The 15,348-nt window shown below is 43.0% G+C and overlaps 1 long non-coding RNA gene across 1 annotated transcript in view; it reads left to right on the top strand.

Moving 5' to 3' along the window:
- The first annotated feature begins 12,333 nt into the window (after positions 1-12,333).
- LOC140483063 (uncharacterized) overlaps positions 12,334-15,348 on the top strand; it is a 66,246-nt gene continuing 63,231 nt past the window's right edge. The window contains exon 1 of the long non-coding RNA XR_011961875.1: positions 12,334-12,456. This is a non-coding gene — a long non-coding RNA (uncharacterized lncRNA). The remainder of the gene's footprint in view (positions 12,457-15,348) is intronic.

The raw sequence follows: 15,348 nt of genomic DNA on the forward strand, positions 1-15,348 counted from the left end.
ATCTTAAATATTTTAATAGCTTCTCCTGTCATTCTTCTAAACTCAATGAGTACAAGCTCAAAGTATTCAACCTCTTCTAATAAGAAAAGAGGCTTCACTGCTGGTATATCATTCTCGAATCAAGATTGCTCAAGTATTCAAGGTGTTGTCTGACTGGAGCTTTGCCTGGTTTTAGCAAGGCCATCCATTTTTAGATGCAATTTCCTTTGAAATAAAGATCAACATTCCATTTTGCTTCCTTATTACCCCCTGAGATAGTTTGCTTGATTTTTATGATTCATGAAGGAGAACCCCAAAATCCCTCTTTGCCACAGCTTTCTGCAGTCTTTGTCCATTTAAATAATATCCAGCTCTTTTATTCTTCGTGTCAAAGTGCATAACTTCATACATTCCCCATATCATATACCAAATTTATTTTGTTCACTCACTTCACTTGTTTTTATCTGTCTGCAGACTCTTTGTATCATTCCCACTACCTGCCTTCCCACCTGTTTCATGTCATTCACAAACTTGGCAATTGTACATTCAGTTCCCTCATCCAAATCATTAATATATATTGTAAATAATTGTAGCCTCAGCACTGATCCCTATGACACTCCACTAGTTACAGGTTGTCACCCTGAAAATACATACTTTATTTCAATTCTCTATCTTTTATTAATTAGCTAACTTTTTATCCATTCTGATATACTAACCCCAACACTATGGGCTCTTATCACATTAAGCAGCCACACATGTAGTGCCTTATCAAATGCAAAAATATTACATCTACTGCTTATCTATCCTCTTTGTTTCCTCTTCAAAGAATTTGAATGCATTTGCCAACTTTGATTTCCCTTTGATAAAGTCATTATAACTCTGCTTGACTAGATTGCATATTTCTAAATAGTCTGACATTACATTCTTTGTATTCGACAAATTTTCGGATGACAGATATGGAGCTAACTTGCCAATAGTTACCTTTTATTTTGGTCTCCCTCACTTTTTGAATAAGGTTGTTAAATTGGCAGTCTTCCAATCCTTAGGGTCTTTTCCAAGATTCTTGGAATTTACTAGCAGCGCATCCATTATCTCTGTAGCTACATTCTTTAAAATCTTAGGATGCAACCCATCAGGCCCAGGGGACATACCAAACCCATTAGTTTCTCTTGTAGTTTTTCTCTAGTGATCGGTATTATGTTTAATTTTCTTACACCATCTCCCAATCACCCCTTGATTAATTAGTATTTTTGGACGGCTCTTACTGTCCTTTACCATGATGACAGATGCAGAGTATTTGTTCACCTCTCTCACGGTTTCCTGATTCTCCATTGTTATTTCCCCAGCCTAATTTTCTAAGGCTAGAGAAACAGTTATTGTTTTGAATCTTCAGTACTGAAGAAGAGTCATACTAGACTCAAAATGTTAACTCAGTTTCTCACTTCATGGATGCTGTCAAATCTGTTGAGTTTTTCCAACATTCTCTATCTTTATAGAATCAAAGAATCATGGAATTCCTACAGCGTGGAAGCATTTTGCCCATCAAGTCCATGCCGACTCTCTGAAGTGCAGCCAACCCAGACCAACACACACCACTACCACCACCCCATCCCTATAAACCTGCATTTCCCATGAGTAATCCACCAAGCCTGTATATCCCAGAACATTGTGGGCAACTAAGCACAGCCAATTCACCTAACCTACACATCTTCGGATTTGGATTTGTTTCAAACTTCCAGCTTCAGCAGTATTTTGCCTTCATTCTCTAAGGGGCCTTTGCTTAATCTGACCTCTCTCTTCTTCTAAACAGATGTAAAGAAGCCCTCTCTCCCCTCTTTACTATTTTGATAATCTTTTGTTGGCTTTTAAAACTTTTCCAATCCTTCGATTTACCACTAAATGTTTCCTTTTTTTTTCCTTTCATTTTGAGTTTAACCATGTCTTTGGGGCTTTGGGCTGAGACACTCAGATAATGAGGAGCTTTTGAGGTTCCTTCATCAGAATCCATTCCATTTTAGTAGTGGATAACTGTCAAACAATTTGTACCTACTAAGACCATATTATGTTTGAATCATCTCCTTTGTTCGGAATTGGCTGTGCTAGACCATCTTAGATGTCCACTAGCCCTTTTATTTGACTTGTATAGAATGCAAATGGACTTTGGTCACCATGGTCTTACCAGACTATAAAGCTGCTCTCTCATTACAGAGAGATGACTGGTGGTGATTTAACCTGAGGGCAACCATACCTCAGGTGAGGGAAAAGGTAGCGAAAAAGAATCCTTCATGGTAACCTCAGATAGTGATGGGAATTGACCCCACACTTTTGGCATCACACTGCTTCACAAACCAACCGTCCAGCCAACTGAGTTCATACAATGCAAGGATTGTCACACACAGGAGATGCTGAGTTTGCTTTTATCTTGGCAATTGCTGGACATTTCTGGAAGCAGTCAACTTGTTCTTTTTGTGCTTCACAGCAGTCATTTCAAAATCTGACCAAAGTCTAATCTTTTTTTAAAGTAACAAATTTATACAAGTTAAAATAGCTGTCAAAAAATGCATTTTAAGATCACTGTTACAACAGATAAAAAATTTGAAATAAAATGAAATGTATCATTGACATATTACCCTAATCCTTCTTTCTGCTCTGCTTTACTCTCTTAACTATACATATCCTCAAATGCTACCTTCCCCCACCCTGTCACAGGTTGCCTTCCACTCTTATCTTGTTACACCACCATATTCAACTCATGTCTTTCCCCCCAGCCTGCCACATTCCCTCTCCACCAAGTCATGTCACCTCGACTCTACCTCACCACCCCCCCAACCCCCACCTCCACCCCCCCCCCCATGCAGGCACATGCTCATACTCACCTTCATCATGTGTTTACATTCCAACATGCTGCTTCACTGACATGTGCATGTATTAAAATGTCCAAATGTCTAACTCAATCTTAAAGTCAGGAGTTGATGCCAAAGATAGCATATACTCCAGCACCAGCGCTTAAAACAGTCAGAACCTAATTTCACACAGAACATGGTTAAAAAAATACATTAAGCAGAGGGTTTTTAGAGTGTAGTGGTAGCTGGATACTAAACTGTACTTAGTGGTAAGTTCAACAGTGGCCAGAAAAATAAACAGCATCACAACCTGAGTGTGAGAGTGAGGACAGGCAACTGGGACAGGTGTGTGTTGTAAACCTTAGTCCTGGTGAACAGTGTTTTGCATAAGTCAAGGCATATGTGAGGTTACAGTAGGTAACAATTCATTGGGAATTGTTTTGTCATGTGTTTGAACATAGGGGCATTCTACTGAGGACGCTGTTTATTGAACTCCCTTAAAGAACCATTGGTTTCTGTAATCAAGTATCCAAAGTTCTTTGGAAAGCTCCAAGTCCTATTAAAATATTCCGGTGCACTGTAAAGCTCATTGTCTGAAGATGGTGTTTTTGTAGCTAACTAAGATCATCTTTCCTCTCTGTGTTTTCTGTAAACACTGAGCATCTTGGGAGCAGCCCATTTAATGTTGAAATATTTTGACTAAATTAACTAATATAATGAGGGGGGTGCTGTAAACAAAAGCAGCAAGCAGAAAAAAATCTGTAAATAAATAAAACTAAAATGGCTCTGTGTAATGTTACCAATCTAATAATATTAACAGAAATTTTAATTAGCAGTTTTGTTTTTGTGTTGTTACATTTCTTTCAGAAGTGTAGTGATGTTTCAATTTTGCAATATTTGGAATTTCAGAGTTTAAAATACAGATTTATCGAAAGAATGAGATACAATTAACAAAACAATTGTTGAAGATTTAAATTGCTAGCTGACAATTCATAGCATATAAGTATATAAATTGTCATATATCTGTATGTATGAATATATACAGTACTGAGAGAAGTGGACTGAACATTTTCTTCTATACAGGCAGTACTGAGGTTATGAACAGGATCTGCTTTGGAATCCATTCGATTTGTGTACAAGTCAGAAAACAATACAGAACAGTATAAAGGAGCCGTTTGTGAGTACAGACAATGTTCACATCAGGTCTATAAAATTACATCCCTGCGTGAGATCGCATTCGTAAGTACGTGTGTGCATAAGTCAGACGTGTATAAATTAGGGACCCCTATAATCTATTTATTTATCTAGTTTCCAAGTCTTCTAATGTGCACATCGCCTAACAGCAACTTGTCGGTATGGATTACTTCATGTCAGTAAATCATTAGCCTGAACTTGTATAGTTTTGACCATTAACAGTATCTTTTTGTGCTGACATAGCTTTGATTGTGTTATAGGAGGATTGGTGTTTGAATTGATGTATTTATCCTTGCTCAAAAACAAATTACAGACTTGAACTATGATTTTTTAAAAATAAATAAAAGCTGGTAAGTTAGCAGGCCAAGTAATATCTGTAGAGAAACAAAGTTAATAATGGTGGCGATGGTGATGGAAAGGTTAACTTTAGCCCTCAAACAAGAATGAGTTGAGTCAGGTTAAAAAGTTAAAACTTTAAATATCTTTAACATGCCTTCAAACTGCCCGATTCTAGATTGAAAGGTGAGGCAAAAAGCAGGTAGCTAACCATCCCAATTGAGTTGTTTATTTAAGTACTAAAACAAGAGTGGGACCCCTCCCACCAATCTAATTTGTTTGGTGCAGACAAGTACAGCTTTGAGAAAAAGTGAAGTACTTTTGTAACATTTCCTATGAAGAGCTTCCTCAAAGCAAGCCAAGATATTGTCCTCCATGTGAAGGCAAAATTGAGTGGATGCTGGAAATCTGATACAGGCACAGTGAATGTTTGAGAAACTCAACAGGTCTGCCAGTACCTGTGGAGAGAGAAACAGAGTTAATATTTTGAGTCTGATATGACTCTTCTTCAGAGCTGGAAGCTGTTGGAACTTCACTTTTCACAGAGGCAAAGGTTCAAAGCAAAAGATAAAGGAGTTGTCAATGGAGGAAAAAGAGAAAAAGTGATTTAAAATGTGCATGAGTCAATGCTTGAATGCTTCTTTTGATTTAATGTACTGAATCCACTACTCACAATCTGGTCTCCTTTCCATTGGCGAGACCAAGTACTGAGCAGGTGATTACTTTGTGGTATACCTCCACTCTGTCCACAGGAACAACCCTGGCCTCACAGCTCCTTGGTATTTCAGAAAACCACCTGGTTCTCATGCTAATATTTCCATCTTGGGCCTGCTGCAATGTTCCAAGGAAGCACAACGCAAGCTCTAGGAACATATCACTTTCTGCTTTGGCACTCTACAGCCTTAAGAACTCAATATTGAGTTCAATAGCTTCAGAAATTTATGTCTGTTCTGCATTTTTCAAACATTGTCCCCAACCTAATCCATGCATTCTCCTCTTGTTTGTACCTTGTTTAATTAGTTCTTAGTTCAGAGGACCCATTATCTCCTTTTCGCACCTTGATTTACACTCATTTTATATCTCTTTTTCTCTTCCACCAATAACAACCCCTTTGTCTTTTGATCAGCCTCTCTGATGATGATACAGAAAAAAAACATTTTCCAACACCTCCCCGTTCTGAAGAAGTCACATTGGATTTAAAATGTTAACCCTGTTTCTCTCTCCACAGATGCGATCATACCTGGCCAGTTTCTTCAATATTCTCTTTATGGTGTTAAATTCCTTCCTACTATTGGAACCCTAACTCAAATCCCACCCATATGCCTCCCAACCACAATCAAGATTGCTCTCTGGGACATCAGGAAAAGAGCATTCAGGCTATTGACCTCTCATCAGAATGAACAAAAGTTAGACATGAAATAGGGATTAAGGAAGTACAGAGGCAGTAAAATTAGATATGGGGGCACTGGAATGAAGAACATATGGAAAGATCTGTGATACTGTGAAAGGCATGAGTGAATAAGGGATAAAAGGGATGATACAAGACAAAAAGGAGTGCAATGAGAAAAATGAAGGAATAGAGTAAGGATTTGAAGGAGGTATAAATGGCAAGAGCATTAGCAGCCGGCATGTTCTAAAATATAAGGGAGCAGAGATTTTAGCATCTGAGATTGCTGAATGTGACGATGGGTTCAGAAGACTGTAAAATGCCTGATTGAAAGACGAGATGCTATTTCTAAAGCTTCCTTGAGCATCATAAAAATGGTGTATGAGGTTGAGGATAGATTGGGTAACAATAGAGTGCAGAATTAAGATGGAAAGCAACCAGAGGCTCAGGCTCACGATTGAGGACAGACAAAGGCACTCAGCAAAGCAGTGACTCATACAGTCATAGAGTCATAGAGTCGTACAGCACGGAAACAGAATCTTCAATCCAACCAGTCCATGCCAAACATAATCCCAAATTAAACTAGTCCCACCTACCTACACTTTGGCCCATATCCCTCCAAACCTTTCCTGTTCATGTACTTATCCAAATGTCCTTTAAACATTATAGCATGCCTGCATCGACCACTTCCTCTGGAAGTTCATTCCACACATGAACTACTATCTGTGTAAAAAAGCTGCCCCTCATGTATTTTGTAAATCTTTCTCCTCTCACCTTAAAAAATACACCCCCTAATCTTGAAATCCCCCTCTCTCTAGGGAAAAGACATCTGCCATTAGCCTTATCTCTACCTCTCATGATTTTATAAACCTCTTCAAAAAGTTGGTCTCAGGAATGGAAAGCTTAACAAATGAGGAACGCTTGAGTACTCTGGGTCTATACTCGATGGAGTTCACAAGGATGAGAGGGGATCTTATTGAAACATACTGAATGGCCTGGACAGAGTGGATGTTGGGAAGGTGTTTCTATTGGTAGGAGGGACTGGGACCCACGGATCCAGCCTTAGAGTAAAGGGAAGACCTTTTAGAATGGAGATAAGGAGAATCATTTTCAGCCAGTGAGTGGTTAATCTATGGAATTCACTGCCACAGAAAGCTGTGGAGACCAGGTCATTGAATATAGTTAAGACTGATCTAGATAGGTTCTTGAGTATCAATTGGATCAAGGATTACAAAGAGAAAGTGGGAGAATGGGGTTGAGAAATTTATCAGCCATAATTGAATGGTGGAGCAGAATCGTTGGGCTGAATAAAAGATTTACAAGGATGTTACCAGGGTGGGAGGATTTGAGCTACAGGGAGAGGCTGTACAGGTTGGGGCTGTTTTCCCTGGAGCGTCAGAGGCTGAGGGGTGACTTTATAGAGGTTTACAAAATTATGAGGGGCATGGATAGGATAAATAGAAAAACTCTTTTCCCTGGGGTTGGGGAGTCCAGAACTAGAGGGCATAGGTTTAGGGTGAGAGGGGAAAGATATAAAAGAGATCTATGGGGCAACCATTTCATGCAGAGGGTGGTACGTGTATGGAATGAGCTGCCAGAGAAAGTGGATTCTGGATTAGTGGTGCTGGAAGAGCACAGCAGTTCAGGCAGCATCCAAGTAGCTTCAAAATCGACGTTTCGGGCAAAAGCCCTTCATCAGGAATAAAGGCAGTGAGCCTGAAGCGTGGAGAGATAAGCTAGAGGAGGGTGGGGGTGGGGAGAAAGTTGCATAGAGTACAATGGATGAGTGGGGGAGGGGATGAAGATGATAGGTCAGGGAGGAGAGGGTGGAGTGGATAGGTGGAAAAGAAGATAGGCAGGTAGGACAAGTCCGGACAAGTCATGGAGACAGTGCTGAGCTGGAAGGTTAGAACTAGGGTGAGGTGGGGGAAGAGGAAATGAGGAAACTGTTGACGTCCTCATTGATGCCCTGGGGTTGAAGTGTTCCGAGGCGGAAGATGAGGCGTTCTTCCTCCAGGCGTCTGGTGGTGAGGGAGTAGCAGTGAAGGAGGCCAGAACCTCCATATCCTCGGCAGAGTGGGAGGGGGAGTTGAAATGTTGGGCCACTGGGCGGTGTGGTTGATTGGTGCTGGTGTCCCGGAGATGTTCCCTAAAGCGCCCTGCTGGGAGGCGCCCAGTCTCCCCAATGTAGAGGAGACTGCATCGGGAGCAACGGATACACTAAATGATATTAGTGGATGTGCAAGTAAAACTTTGATGGATGTGGAAGGCTCCTTTAGGGCCTTGGATAGAGGTGAGGGAGGAGGTATGGGTGCAGGTTTTACAGTTCCTGCGGTGGCAGGGGTAAGTGCCAGGATTGGAGGGTGGGTTGTTTGGGGGCGTGGACCTGACCAGGTAGTCGCGGAGGGAACGGTCTTTGCCGAAGGTGGAAAGGGGTGGGGAGGGAAATATATCCCTGGTGGTGGGGTCTGTTTGGAGGTGGCGGAAATGTCGGCGGATGATTTGGTTTATGCGAAGGTTGGTAGGGTGGAAGGCGAGCACCAGGGGCATTCTGTCCTTGTTACGGTTGAAGGGGTGGGGTCTGAGGGCGGAGGTGTGGGATGTAGACGAGATGCGTTGGAGGGCATCTTTAACCACGTGGGAAGGGAATTTGCGGTCTCTAAAGAAGGAGGCCATCTGGTGTGTTCTGTGGTGGAACTGGTCCTCCTGGGAGCAGATCCGGCGGAGGCAGAGGAATTGGGAATATGGGATGGCATTTTTGCAAGAGGTAGGGTGGGAAGAGGTGTAGTCCAGGTAGCTGTGGGAGTTGGTGGGTTTGTAAAAAATGTCAGTGTCAAGTCGGTCGTCTTTAATGGAGATGGAGAGGTCCAGGAAGGGGAGCGAGGTGTCAGAGATGGTCCAGGTAAATTTAAGGTCAGGGTGGAATGTGTTGGTGAAGTTGATGAATTGCTCAGCCTCCTCGCGGGAGCACGAGGTGGCGCCAATGCAGTCATCAAAGTAGCGGAGGAAGAGGTGGGGAGTGGTGCCGGTGTAATTACGGAAGATCAACTGCTCTATGTAGCCAACAAAGAGACAGGCATAGCTGGGGCCCATACGTGTGCCCATGGCTACCCCTTTAGTCTGGAGGAAGTGGGAGGATTCAAAGGAGAAATTGTTAAGGGTGAGGACCAGTTCGGCCAAACGAATGAGAGTGTCGGTGGAAGGGTACTGTTGGGGACGTCTGGAGAGGCAAAAAAGGAGGGCTTGGAGGCCCTGGTCATGGCGAATGGAGGTGTAGAGGGATTGGATATCCATGGTGAGGATGAGGCGTTGGGGGCCAGGGAAACAGAAGTCTTGGAGGAGGTGGAGGGCGTGGGTGGTGTATCGAACGTATGTGGGGAGTTCCTGGACTAGGGGGGATAGGACAGTGTCGAGGTAGGTAGAGATGAGTTCAGTGGGGCAGGAGCATTCTGAGACAATGGGTTGGCCAGGGTGGTCAGGCTTGTGGATCTTGGGAAGGAGGTAGAACCGGGCAGTGCGGGGTTCCCGGACTATGAGGTTGGAAGCTGTGGGTGGGAGATCTCCTGAGGTGATGAGGTTCTGTATGGTCTGGGAGATGATGGTTTGGTGATGGGGGGTGGGGTCATGGTCGAGGGGGCAGTAGGAAGAGGTGTCCTCGAGTTGACGTTTGGCTTCAGCGGTGTAGAGGTCAGTGCGCCAGACTACCACTGCACCCCCTTTATCCGCTGGCTTGATGGTGAGGTTGGGATTGGAGCAGAGGGATTGGAGGGCTGCGCATTGTGAGGGTGAGAGGTTGGAGTGGGGGAGGGGGATAGACAGGTTGAGGCAGTTAATGTCCCGGCGGCAGTTGGAAATGAAGAGGTTGAGGGTAGGTAATAGGCCAGCGCGGGGTGTCCAGGTGGATGCAGTGTGTTGGAGGTGGGCGAAGGGGTCCTCGGAACTCCTATACTTAAAGGTCTGAACAATGAATGCAAGCATGCTGAACATTTTCTTAAGCATCCTGTCTACATGCGATGGAAATTTAAAAGAATTATGTACTTGAACTCCTAGTTCTACAACACTACCCAAAGCTCTACTTTTAATGGTATAAGTCCTGCCCGTGTTTGTTTTACCAAAATGCAAACCTCACATTTATCCAAATTAAACTACATCTTCCAATCCTCAGCTCATTGATTCAATTGATCATGATCTCTTTGTAATCTTAGATAACCTTCTTCACTGTCCACTATATCACCAATTTTGGTGTCATCTGCAAACTAACTAACCATCTAAATCATTTGTATAAATGACAAACAAATGACTCAATCTGTGTCAACCAATATCTTCTCACTGTCCCATGCCCCAGACACTTCATTCAAGCAAAAGAATGAATCATTTAGACTTCTTTCAATTTAGTGTATTGTACTGGATGCTCAAGTTGATGATTCTTTACATTGAGGAGTTGACACCTAGGTTAGATCATTGATTTGCAGAACATATTTATTCAGTCCACAAGCATGATCCCATTACCAGTAGCATGCACTTTTAATTCCTGATCTCACCCCCAGTTATACACACTCCACAGTCCATCTCAACTTAACCTTGAGGAATAACACCACATCTCTTGAGGATGTTCTGCAGCTATTTACTGGTCCATTAGATCCACATTTTGGAATTTTACTTATCACAGTACCACTCATTCTTTCACGGTCATATCATCTTTTCTGTCAATGATCTCTCCAATGATTCATATTACCAAGCCTCTCTTTTGTGCTTTCCTCTTATTCCCACTTATCTGCCCCTTTAATTAGTTAAAGCCTGTTACATCTGTAACATTTCACACTTGATCTTCTGGGGTATTTTCAACACTTCTTCTTTTTACTCATATTGTTAATTGATATAAATGCAATCTCTGACTGAACCTGCTTCAGTTACCATTGACCCTTGAAGTGGTCAGAGTGTTTTGGCTGCCCAAATCCCAGGTAATGACAGCGACCAATCAACACTATTCCTTTTCCATTTTCTTTCCCTACGTGGACAGTCCTTGACACTGATGCAGCTCCCTCAGAGCCAGCTCTCAGAGTGAACAGAACCCCTGGCACTCCTGGTTTTTTTTCTTTTCTTTTTTTTTCAAATTACCCCCACACTACCGCCTAACTGCAGTAGTGCTTATTTTTTCCCCAGCAACCATGTTGTGTGTGTACAGGTGTGAGACACAGTGAGAGACACAAGGTGTACAAATCTTTATTCAATTTCCACTGCAGGGAAGAAAAGAAACACCCAAGTGGCCAGTGACAAGCAGTGCCCTTCCCATCAAAGGGCAATGCTGTGTGATCAAACAGTGAAGGGGAGGGCAGGGGATTAAATCAAAATAGAGTTGGAGGGGGAAATAATGCACTCCACTCCCTGCAGCGCCCACCTCCCCCTAAAGAACTCCAGGGTGTTGGTGGAGACCGCGTGCTCCTTCTCCAGAGACACCCGGGCTCTAACGTAACTGTGGAAGAGGGGCAGGCAGTCGGCTCTAATGAGCCACTATTCCTTTTCTATTTTGTAAATGAACTAATTTATTGCTAATGAACGTAAGGAGATATTAAGGCTTTATTGCTCTCTTATTCCCAAATAATACTGAAAGATAAGTTAAATGCAAAGGAAAATTAGGGTACAAATCTTACAATCCCATTTGGTCCAGAATATCATTAAAGACAAATTTCATCAAACTTACCAACATAAAAATGGGGCGGTATAGTGGCTCAGTGGTTAGCACTGCTGCCTCACAGCACCAGGGTCCCAGCCTCGGGTGACTGTTTGTGTGGAGTTTGCACATTCTCCCTGTTTCTGCGTGGGTTTCCTCCGGGTGCTCCGGTTTCCTCCCACAGTCCAAAGCTGTGCAGGGCAGGTGAATTAGCCATGCTAAATTCCCCATTGTGTTAGGTGCATTAGTTAGAGGGAAATGGGTCTGGGTGGGTTACTCTTCGGAGGGTCGGGGTGGACTGGTTGGGCCGAAGGGCCTGTTTCTGCACTGCAGGGAATCTAATCTAAAACCTACTGGTAAATGCTGTTAGAAGCTACTGCCTTCAAACTTCATCTAAGATAGCACTGTAGATAGTTGATAGGAAAACTGCTGCCAGATAAATCTGTTGCTACTGATCTCAAACCTACTGTTTGGATATCTTAAGATACCGACTGGCATTGTCAATGATGATTGTTCTCTGTGTAACTTTGAACTGAAGAAATGGCGTTGATGCTTTAGTTGCTAAATGCTGTTTGCATTTTTCACTTTGTGATGAGATGGTGTTCAATCCTGTGCCCCTTCCCCAATTCCCGAAAAGCTCTTTCAGGCTCCTTTTTGTGATTAATTGATATAAAGGTCAGCAAGGGGCCAACAGCCACCAGCTTGTCAGTTGCCAAAGTCATTTGCCTGGGGAACCTCTGAGCAACTGACAACTGTTCCCTTATCACAAACTAGGAATTCCCCGGATTCCTGTCCTCTGCCCTTTTCCAGCTGGAATAAACCATCAAACATCACAGGATCCTCAAATATTCCTGCGCCCAGCATTCTTTATACACCACATTCGAGTTTTCGGTTCCTTCAACAACTGCGGTCATCTATCCTCCTCCAGAGCTCAAAGAAAAGGGCCTCTCTTCACACAGCTATGACACACAGTCTCATAAAAAGCACACCAGTTATTTGGAAAGTATTCTTTCTGATTATTAAAAAAAACAGTCAATTTCAGCCAGGTGAGTGAAACATTTGGTTATAATGCTTGTATCATCAGTGTCATGATAACTGTTTTATGTCCAGAGTGTGCATAGTACTGGTGCTAATCACACACACCACCTTTTGGTGATGTCATGGGCAGATTGCAGAGTCTGTCAATGCCTTACACTGCCCTGAGGAGCTCTTGTGGTGCAGTGATCATGTCCCCACCTGGTTCAAGTCTCTCCTCAAAAGTGTGTAATACAATCTCTGAACAGATTGGTTAGAAAATATTCATATGATTCCAGGACTCTTGAATCACAGTGCTAATATTTTTACTTTTGAGCTGGGAATGTGGGTTCAAGTCTCACCTATTCCAGAGGTGTGGAGAAAGTGAGGAGTGCAGGTGCTGGAGATCAGAGTCAAAACGTACACCGCTGAAAAAGCACAGCAACTCAGGCAGCAACTGAGGACCTGGAGAATTGATGTTTCGGGCATAAGCCCTTCATGAGGAATGTGATAGTAAAGTGGTAGTTGGGGGGTGGGGGCTGAGAGATAAATAAGGGGGGGCTAGGGGGAAGGTAGCTTGGAAGACGATAGGTGGATGAAGGTGGGAGGTGATGGTGATAGGTCACAGAGAGGAGGGTGGAGCAGATAGGTGGGAAGGAAGATGGACAATAGGACAGTTCAAGAGGGCGATGCCGAGTTGGAGGATTGGTTCTGGAATAAGGTGGGGGAGGGGAGATGAAGAATCTGGTGAAATCAACATTGATGTCATGTAGTTGGAGGTTCCCAAGGGAGAAGATGAGGCATTCCTCCTTCAGGTGTCGGGTGGCTAGGATTAGGCAGTGGAGGAGGCCCAGTACTTGTCTGTCCTTGGCGGAGTGGGAGGGGGAGCTGAAGTGTTTTGTGCATGTGTCCCAGAGATGTTCACTGAAACGTTCCACAGGTTGTTTGTATCCCAAATGTATGTGGGGAGATCCTGGACTAAGGGGTCAGGATGGTGTCAAGGTATGAGGAGATAGGTTTGGTGAGGCAGGAGCAAGTGGAGATGATGGGTCGACTGGGACAGTCAGTTCTGTGAAGTTTGGGTAAGAGGTAGAACCGGGCGGTGCGGGGTGTGCGACTATGAGATTGGAGGCTGGTGGTGGGAGATCCCCTGAGATGATGAGGTTGTGGATGGTCTGGGAGATGATGGTTTGGTGATGGGAGGTGAGGTGTGGTCGAGGGTGCAGTAGGAGGAGGTGTCTGTATTCTAGAAGTGTGTCATATCATTTCTAAACGGGATGATTGAAAAAAGTATATATACATAACTCTGGTTTGATGATAATGGTGTCATCTTTAAACTCAATGCACCAACTTTTGCCTTCCCTTAACCTTCCACACTCAAACAAGCATTCAGCACTAGGAATGAAACACCAATGCTATTTAAAGTGATTATCAACTATTTTCAACTGAATTGCCGAATGATTTGTTTCTGATTTAATGGGTGTGTTTGGAAGTTTACACTGATATTAAAGGTGCACAAGTTAACATATGACAGTGCCATGGCTTTAAGAGGTATATATTGTCTAGGTTTTGTTTTTGAAGAGAGGTTGAGATAGGGGTGCCAAGCAGTCTGTTCCCAGCCAATGGACTAAACAGGCTGTGAGGCCTTGGTTTTTTTTTTGAGTTGGAACAACAGAAGCAGCATAAGGGATGGTGTCAATCTCCCACAGAAAAAGGATTTTAGTTTAACTTTCAGTAGCTGTTGAGATTTTGGAAACTGCCATACATCTCGCCCTGCTACAGCAAAATGCTTGAGTTCTCTCTCTCTCTCTCTCTCTCTCTCTCTCTCTCAGAGTTTTCTCTTGATGTTCTTTCCTCCTGGACTAGAGAATTACATGTGAGACGATCTATTTTACTGAATTTGCCTTTGCCAAGGGTGTGTTTATGGGATGTTACTATGTTGGAACAGTTGCTGTTTAGTAATTAAATTATCTATTATTGTGTTAAGTTTTCCAGTAGAGTTGTTATTCTAATTCTTCTTTCTTTTGTTTGTATTTTAACTACTGTATAAGAATAAAGTCTGTTTCACTTCAAGCCTGGTAGCTTGACTAATCTAATTGCATCCAGAACACAATGCCTTACATTTGCCTTTAAACATAAGGAAAAGTTGGAGTCAAAGCTATTTTCTTAATATATTTTGAGGAGGTTTGGTCTGATCCAAAACAACAATATGTGATGGAGGGCTTCTTGTAAATCATTCCTAGAATTGTTTTGAATTATGTTTTGTTGTCACACGTAGTCAAGCAGAGGATATGGGAGTATAATGAAAAGTTTACAATGTCACCATTCACAGTGCCATCTCAGATACAACTTACCTAGATACAAAATCTTAGTAAAGAGTAGAAAAATAAAGAAATAAGTTAAAAGTTCAACATTACACTTCTAGTCAGTATAAAGTAGGAAACAAGAAACAACGTTAGAAGTTCCAAATTACAGTCCTTTTTAGCCATTGGCATGCAGTTTGCTCCGTGTTGGCTTACCCTATGAGGGCTCAATTTCTTAATCCACACACCTCCACGGTGCCATCCTGCTGGTGATCACCATCTGAGCTCACCAGCTGTATCACCACAGGCTGCCAGAGTCCCCCTATGGTGCAACCATGAGCCCCAGCCACATCCCTGATGCCGCTGATTGCCAGAGTTCTGCCCAGCCACACCAACCCCCCTCATGGCTGACAGGCAAAGTCACCACTCTGGCCCCCAGTCTCTGCCGTCACTGCGTCTGCCTCCACCACTGAGCTCCCTCCAGAAGGAAAGTAGAGCATAGAACATAGAACATTACAGCACAGTACAGGCCCTTCGGCCCTCAATGTTGCACTGACCTGTGGAAACAATCTAAAGCTCATCTATCCTACACTATTCCATTTTTATCTATATGTTTATCCA

Source organism: Chiloscyllium punctatum, chromosome 11, assembly GCF_047496795.1.
Source record: "Chiloscyllium punctatum isolate Juve2018m chromosome 11, sChiPun1.3, whole genome shotgun sequence".
Classification (NCBI taxonomy): domain Eukaryota; kingdom Metazoa; phylum Chordata; class Chondrichthyes; order Orectolobiformes; family Hemiscylliidae; genus Chiloscyllium; species Chiloscyllium punctatum.